Source organism: Phaseolus vulgaris, chromosome 8, assembly GCF_051622355.1.
Source record: "Phaseolus vulgaris cultivar YP4 chromosome 8, ASM5162235v1, whole genome shotgun sequence".
Classification (NCBI taxonomy): Eukaryota; Viridiplantae; Streptophyta; class Magnoliopsida; order Fabales; family Fabaceae; genus Phaseolus; species Phaseolus vulgaris.
This window is the reverse complement of record NC_143505.1, coordinates 42,998,820-43,007,149: the sequence shown is the minus strand read 5'-3', so window position 1 is coordinate 43,007,149 and position 8,330 is coordinate 42,998,820. Positions and strand designations below refer to the sequence as shown.

The window sequence follows — 8,330 nt, the reverse complement described above, 5'->3', positions numbered from 1 at the left end:
TAGTTAGTTGTTAATTACATTTTAATAAAAGTTTTATGTTATGTTAGTTATTGTTACTTTTAGAATAGAAATATCGTGTTTGGATTGAGTCCGGGGGTGTTCGACCCTCGGCAAATGTGTGAGATTGAATAGAATACTAATTATTAGAAAATCCTAACTATATTCCAGAATATATAATGGATCGAAGTTGGATTAATGCTGTTCGTATAAGTGATGAGTACGAAAGGGGAGTAGAGGAATTTATACAATTTGCGCAGCATAACGCGATTATTAGTGGTCATGATGGAGCAAAGATTAGGTGTCCGTGCGTTAACTGTTTGAATGGAAGGATACTGGATGTGAATATCATGAGGGAACACCTGCTATGTGATGGGTTTCTTCAATCTTATACAACTTGGACATGGCATGGTGAATTATTAAATTTACCACGTGTTTCTGTAACTGAAGAATATGTGGGTTCTACCATGGATGAAGCAGTACACGATGATGGAGATGATGATCGATTGGAGGACATGATTCGTGATGTGGGAGCTGAGTGTTTTGCAAAAGCGCATGGATATGAAAGTATGTCAAAAGATGCAGAGACTCCTTTGTATCCTAGATCAACTAACTTCACACGGTTGTCGGCGGTGTTAAGATTGATGAATTTGAAGGCAATAAACGGATGGACTGATAAAAGCTTCACGGAATTGCTCCAGCTATTGAAGGATATGCTTCCAGAGGGAAATAGTCTACCTAATCGTAATTACGAGGCCAAAAAGATTCTTTGTCCAATGGGTATGGAGTACAAAAAGATACATGCATGTCCTAATGATTGTATATTATACCAGAAAGATTTTGAATTGTTGAAAAGTTGTCCGAGGTGTGGGTTATCACGTTATAAGTTGAAACAAAAAGATGATGATTCTATTGATGACATGGAAAAGCATGGACTCCCAATGAAGGTTATGTGGTATCTTCCCATCATTCCAAGGATGAAGCGTTTGTTTGCAAACCCAGATGATGCTAAGAATCTTAGATGGCATGCTGATGAGAGGAAATGCGATGGCATGTACCGACATCCAGCTGATTCTATTCAATGGAAGAAATTTGATGATGACTTTCCAGAATTTGGTAAAGAATCAAGAAATATCTGACTTGGTTTAGCTACAGACGGAATGAATCCGTTTGGTAATATGAGTACAAATCACAATTCATGGCCTGTATTACTAGTTATTTACAACTTACCTCCTGGATTGTGCATGAAGCGAAAATACATGATGTTGTCTATGATGATATCCGGTCCGAAACAACCAGGGAATGATATTGATGTTTATCTAAGTCCCCTAATTGAAGATTTGAAGTTAATGTGGGACCAGGGTGTCGAAGTATTTGACGGATTTGCTAATGAAACTTTCAAGCTTCATGCCATGTTATTTTGCACCATCAATGACTTTCTGGCATATGGTAACTTATCAGGTTATAGTGTTAAGGGTCACAAAGCGTGTCCAATATGCGAAGAAGACACTGCTTCTCAACAATTGAAACATGGAAGGAAAACAGTATATCTTCGGCATCGGAGGTTTCTTAGAAGTCATCATCCTTACCGGAGGTTGAAAAAAGCCTTTAATGGACACCAAGAGGGTAGTGGTCCACCAACTCCATTAACCGGTGTTGAGGTTTACGAAAAGGTAAATAACATAGACCACACCTTCGGTAAGTCCAAAAAAAAGTCATCTGTGACAAATATTTGGAAGAAGAAATCAATCTTCTTTGATCTTCCGTACTGGTTGAGGTTAGAAGTCAGACATTGTATAGATGTAATGCATGTTGAGAAGAATGTGTGTGATAGCTTAATTGGTACACTTCTTAACATTAACGGGAAGACGAAGGATGGTCTAAATGCTCGTTTAGATTTGATTGAGATGAACATACGCGGCGAGTTGGCACCCATAGAAATGGGTAAGCGTACATATTTGCCCCCAGCCTGTTACACAATGTCAAAAGATGAAAAAATTAGTTTTTGTCAATGTCTAAAGGGTGTGAAAGTGCCACAAGGACATTCCTCAAATGTGAAGAGCCTAGTGTCAATGCAAGATTTGAAGTTAATTGGGTTGAAGTCTCATGATTGTCACATCTTGATGCAACAGTTGTTGCCGGTAGCTATCCGTGGGATCTTACCAAAAAATGTTAGATACACCATAACCCGTTTGTGCTCATTCTTCTCTTCCATCTGTTGTAAAGTCATTGATCCCTCAAAACTAGATGAACTTCAAAATGAAATTGTTGTTATCTTGTGTGAATTGGAGATGTTTTTTCCTCCGTCTTTTTTTGACATCATGGTTCATCTAGTGGTGCATCTGGTAAGAGATGTTAGATTGTGTGGACCAGTGTACTTAAGATGGATGTATCCTGTTGAGCGGTATATGAAAATTTTGAAAGGTTATGTGAAAAATCATTATCGTTCAGAGGCTTCAATGATTGAAAGGTACATAGCTGAAGAAAGTATTGAATTTTGTTCAGAGTACATGACAAAAGCAAATCCAATAGGTGTTCCAGCTAATTCATGGCACCACAGGCGTTCTACAACTAAATGTTTACGTGGTGTGAATATTGTAAGCAAATCTCGATCAGAAGTCTTGCAAGCACATTTGTACATATTGAATAACACAGATGAAGTTGTACCTTACATAGAAGCTCATAAAGCCATTGTGAAGGCAAATAACCCAAGACAAGCAGAGAAATGGGTCTTGATGGAACATAATATAACTTTCATGCCTTGGTTTAAAGATGAGGTGTTCAAGGATTCAACTGCATCAGAGACCTTGACCTGGTTGGCTGCTGGATTGAAGTTTGATATCATCTCATGTACAGCGTACGAAGTGAATAATTGTATATTTTACACGAAGTCCATGGATGAAAAGAGTACAGTTCAAAATTCTGGTGTTACTCTTGAAGCCGAGTCAATGCAGTTTTCGACTTCGAAAGATACAAATCCAGTACTTGGATCAATGGCATATTATGGGTTTATAGAAGAGATATGGGAGATTGACTACACTAAGTTTTCCGTTCCAGTTTTCAAGTGTAAATGGGTTGACAATAAAAGTGGGGTTAAAATTGATGAATCAGGATTCACACTAGTGGACTTTCGAAAGATAGGGTATCGAGATAAGCCATTTATAATGGTTCAACAAGCATCTCAGGTTTTCTATGTGAAAGATCCTACGTCAGAACATTGGTATGTCGTTTTACACGGGAAAAAACAAGGGGAAGCCATAGATGATATTGAAAATGGCGAAACTCGTTCATTCACACCAATGATAACTAATAAAGATGACGATGTACTTGATGATGTACATGCAACCCGTAAAGACCACAGTGAAGGAATTTACATATAAACATTCAACCCACATGCAACATGTAAATAAACATTTAGAATTTTTTGTATTATTTTTATATGATTTTAATTTGATGCACATTAACTAATGTTTGTTACCTAATTTTTTTAACAGAGACATGGATGACGACCAGACTCTAGACAGACCTCGATCTGGACGAGGCAGTAGAGGACCTACTAGATTGAAGCGTCTTGCATTGAGACGTGCTGCTGGTGAGAAGACACATGTTAACATTGACGTCAACACTGGAGTGGCTTTTGGTCCTAAGGCAGATGAGTTTATGAGCTATCTTGGAGTTGTTTCTCGTGAGAGGCTCTCCATTTTGATTAATTCATGGGATGAGGTTTCAGAGGTTGATCGGAACATGCTATGGGAGGATGTTCTGGTAAGCTTTACATTATTATTGTTATCATATAATGCTTTTTAATATTGATTAATTAATTTTAATTTGATCATGTTATTTTCCAGGCAAACTTTGACATTCCTGATGTGGAACCGCTTCGATCAAAGATATTATCCAATATCGCACTTAAATTCCGTACCTTTAAGTCAAGACTGACTTCGAGATACATTTTTGGCGACCTTAAAGACGAAAATCCATGTTTAAAGTACCAACATATTGATGAAGAGACATGTCGTCTTTTTAGAGAAAGCCGTGAAAATGAGGCTTGGATGGTAAGTGAAGTAACTTTTTTGTTTATATAACATTAATAAGTTTATCTTATTTACTTCAGTTTGTTTATTTCAATTATGACAGGATCGTCGGAAGAAAGCTCAAGAGATAGCTTTGAAGAATCTTACCCCGCACGTTATGTCTCGTTCGGGGTATAGAAAACTTGAGCAAACACTGATGGTGGAAAAGGAGAAATCTCAACATGGGACGTTGTCTGAGAATGTAGAAACAGGGGTCACTTCTCCTCCATCACCACCTTTTCGCCATGTAAAATGGAAGAGGGCCCGAATTAAAAAGTCGGGTGCACCAAGTTCTGAGCAATCCGGGGTTATAATCGAAAAAATTGTAAGTTATTTTTGTTATTTTCAATTTTTTTAAAGCATTAATTATATTAATGATTGAAAATATGATTTTTGTGTACTCATGCAGGATTCCTTGGAATCCGACGGTAAATTTGTTGCTGAAGGTCGTCACGATATCCTGGTTGAAGCAATTGGACGACCTGAACACTCTGGTCGTGTTCGTGCCGCTGGACAAGGGGTCAGAATTAAACTTTATTTTGGAGTTTCAGAACGACAGCCATCCTCCTCCTCCAACAAGAGTAAGTTACGTGAAGAAATAATGGAGGAGATGAGAAAGGAGACTGATTTGATGTGGCTGGAGATGAAAAAGGAGAATGATCGAATGCGACAAGAGTTTCTATCGCAACAAGTTTGTGCTTAGCCGATTGAACCCCTTGTTAGTCCCACTCCCAAGAGCACAAAGGGGAGTTGTGCGGCTCCTCCAACATCAGGGGATGATATCAATGGGTAGACAGAGGATTGTGAGCTACTGGTAGTGGGCGGCAAACTTCCTCGGGTGGTGGCACTTGGAAAAGTCTATAAAAACGCCACCACCTTACATAACGTTCCTCTCTCCCCTGATGTGGCGAAGGTAACAGTTGAAAAAGTACGATTTCCTGATGCTCGTGTTCCACTACCTTCAGATGAGGTAACCACTGTGGCCGATGCATTTCAGACATTCGTTGCCTGGCCCAGAGAGCTCATTCGATCTATGCCCGAACCTCATGTAATAATTTCGTTTCATTATATTATTTTTTATTTATATTTATATATTACATATAATTTAATACAAATGTTGTTTATCTTGTAGAAACCTTTTCAGCCACCAAGTCCGAAAAATAAGCGTGAGGTTCCAGTTGACGATCCTATGGCTTCCCTACGTCTCATTGCTAGTCAGATTGGCAATGATCCTTTTCCAGTTCCGTGGGATAATACATTTTTTCAAATAAACACTGAACTGCCACTGATAATTTACAACACAGATTTATCAGAATTTATATCTGGGAAACAGGAGCTCAATATAAGTATAATTCAATTTTTTATGATGTAAGTATCTTTACCTATTATTCAATTTACTTTATGTTAAATTATTATTGATTATGCTTTAACTAAAAACTTGTAGGTTTTTGCATAGAGTCTGTATCACTGAGGGGAAGGAAAATATGTATGGATTCTTAGATCCTGCATATACTAATCCCGTTGGACCAAACTCAACTGAGACTCGAGCATACATCACTAACATCCTGGAAAAAGAGGGAAAACAAATTTATTTATGCCCTTATATTAATGAGTAAGTTTAATTATATGTCATCAATTATTATTATTTCATGTTTTAAATATTTACTAACTCTTTTCATTGATCATATAGGCATCATTGGCAGTTACTTGTCTTATCAATGGTTGATAAACTGCTGTGTGGTTTTGTTCCCTACACAAGAAGATGCCCACAAAATTTAAGGACATCATTGATACGTAAGTATAGTATAAACTGTGTATGTTACTAATTAACCATCTACTAATGAGGTTTTTTGTATTAACCAGTTCATGGCGTGGATATAACATCCTAAAAGGTCGATCCAGTTCAAATAATTTGAACTACATAAGAGTAAAGGTTTGTAATTTTTTTCTTTCTCTATTATCATTGTTTATCAATATACTAACATATTACTTTTTATTGAATTATAGTGTAATAAACAACCAGGAAGCTATGAGTGTGGCTATTACATTATGCAATGGATGATTACCATTATAAGACTAGGTGTTAAAACTGGTTGGAAAGAGGTATATGTTAAATCATTTTTATAATTCTTGAACATATATATATATATATATATATCTAGAAACTAATTTATGTCAACTTTGCAATGCAGTTATTCACAGAAGAAACACCAATGAGTGAGGAAGGCATTTCATATGTTAGAGATTCTTGGTCCACATATTTCATTAATTTTTATAACTCTAGCATAGGTAAACAATAGTGGTTTTATTATATGTAATTTGATCACTTGTAAATGTACATTTTGATGATTTCAATTGATTACTACATTTTTGTATTTGTCTGGCTGGGTTTGATCATTATGCAGGTTATTTAAATATATGGTTTCTGCACAAAACAGAGTGAACTTTAAAAAAAACAGCACTATTTACAAATGCGGTCATTTACCAAGACCGCATTTGTAAATAGTGATTTATGAATGCGGTTTTTACCAAGACCGCATTCATAAATCCTAAACCCCAAACTCACTCCCTAATTCAGAATAATATACAAATGCGGTTATTTTAGGTAACCGCATTTGTAAATGTGATTTATGAATGCGGTCATAGAACCGCATTTGTAAATGCCAGATTTACGAATGTGTGCTGATCAAATGCGGTTCTATGACCGCATTTGTAAATTTAAAATAGCCGCATTTGTTTTACATATCTGCACTAGTGACAAAATTAACGAGATCCAAGGGAGAAATCATGGTCTTGAAAATGAACCTATGCCTGTCTAATTGGTTCTTTAGTTATATTTATCTATAATAATTTATGTATTGCTGATTGAAAAAAAAAATCAATAATAATTTAGGTAGTGTATATATCGTATTATGGCCTTTTCATAAGATTGAATTGTTGATTTGAAGAAAAAATAACAGAAGAAAAGGCCACTGTACTCGTTCATGATGCAAGTTTTAGTTGTTATCTTATCCCCTGTTAAACAAGCTGCAATGTTCATGCAATTGTAATTATTATCACAATTTACACACTCATTTTATTTTGATCCCATTCTTTTATCATTTATTTATTTATTTAATATTCAACTACTAACTTCAATCAATATGCATTTTCAGATAAAATAATATTTTAACATTTTAATTTCTTAAAATTAAATAAGTCAATTTGTAAAAGAAAAAAATATATGTTGAAACTCTTGATGTGATAGTTTTAATAAAGGTATAATTAATAAAACTTATTCATATTGGCTAATCTAAAAAGGTGCAGTGGATTGGCAATTAGGCTAAGTGAGAATGAAGATATATTAGAAATTGTTGAAGACAAAGAAACAAAGGGAGGTATATTAGTGAAGTGGAGGAAAGAGATGGAATATTATGGGTGAGGAAGAGCGAGAGGATGGATGGGTGCATGAGGGAAGGCGTGATCGGCGGTGAGGGTAGGCGAGAGAACAGCGAGGTGGTTGAAGGAGGCGTGAGAAGAGTGAGAAGCGGAAGCACCGTAGTAAAGGCAAAAAGTTCTTGATGAGGAGGAGGAGGTGCTGTTTTGAAGGGAGAAAGAGAGAAAGTGCGAGGTTGCGGCAGAGGAGGAGGGAGCATGGTGTGGGGTCCTTCTTGGTGTGATGGAGTTCGGTCTGCAACTGCTTGAGGCGGGGCTGGAGAATGGAGATGAGATCCAGGCAATCACAATTTCACCTCACTCTGCCACATAAGCAACTGTCTCTGCCACATAAGCAACATTTGACGTCGTAAAGTTGGATTTGACGGAAAGATCAATTTATATACATTTTAGAAAATATAGGGACCAAATTGATTTTTTTTAAAATCACTATACTAAATTGACTATTGTCCCAGAAAGTAGGGACGGTAATTAAACTTTATTATTATTATTATTTTAAAAAAAAATTAGAAATGATTTGTTTTCTTGTCTTTTCTATTAAGGAAAATCAATCAAATGAACTAGTTATTTTATGTTGTGATTTCAATAGAAAATGAAAATAATCAGTTTGTTTTAAAAATTAATAAAATGATTTTAATAGAATGTTGTTATGATTTTTAAACTATTTATAAATCATTTAAACAAGTTTCATTAAATGATCAAACTGATTTAACCATCTTTTCAGTCACATAAAGATAACTCTAATAATTTTTAAAACAAGATATTACACAATACATTTTTCAAGAGAGAAAAATAAAGAGTTTTAGATTCCTTTTTGAAATCTTG

At 35.7% G+C, this 8,330-nt stretch overlaps 1 long non-coding RNA gene across 1 annotated transcript; it reads left to right on the top strand.

The window, feature by feature from the left end:
- The first annotated feature begins 5,933 nt into the window (after positions 1-5,933).
- On the top strand, positions 5,934-6,445 carry LOC137827156 (uncharacterized). Its single transcript, XR_011083672.1, has 3 exons — positions 5,934-6,003; positions 6,078-6,173; positions 6,263-6,445. It is a non-coding gene; the product is annotated as an uncharacterized LOC137827156 (long non-coding RNA).
- The last annotated feature ends 1,885 nt before the right edge of the window (positions 6,446-8,330 follow it).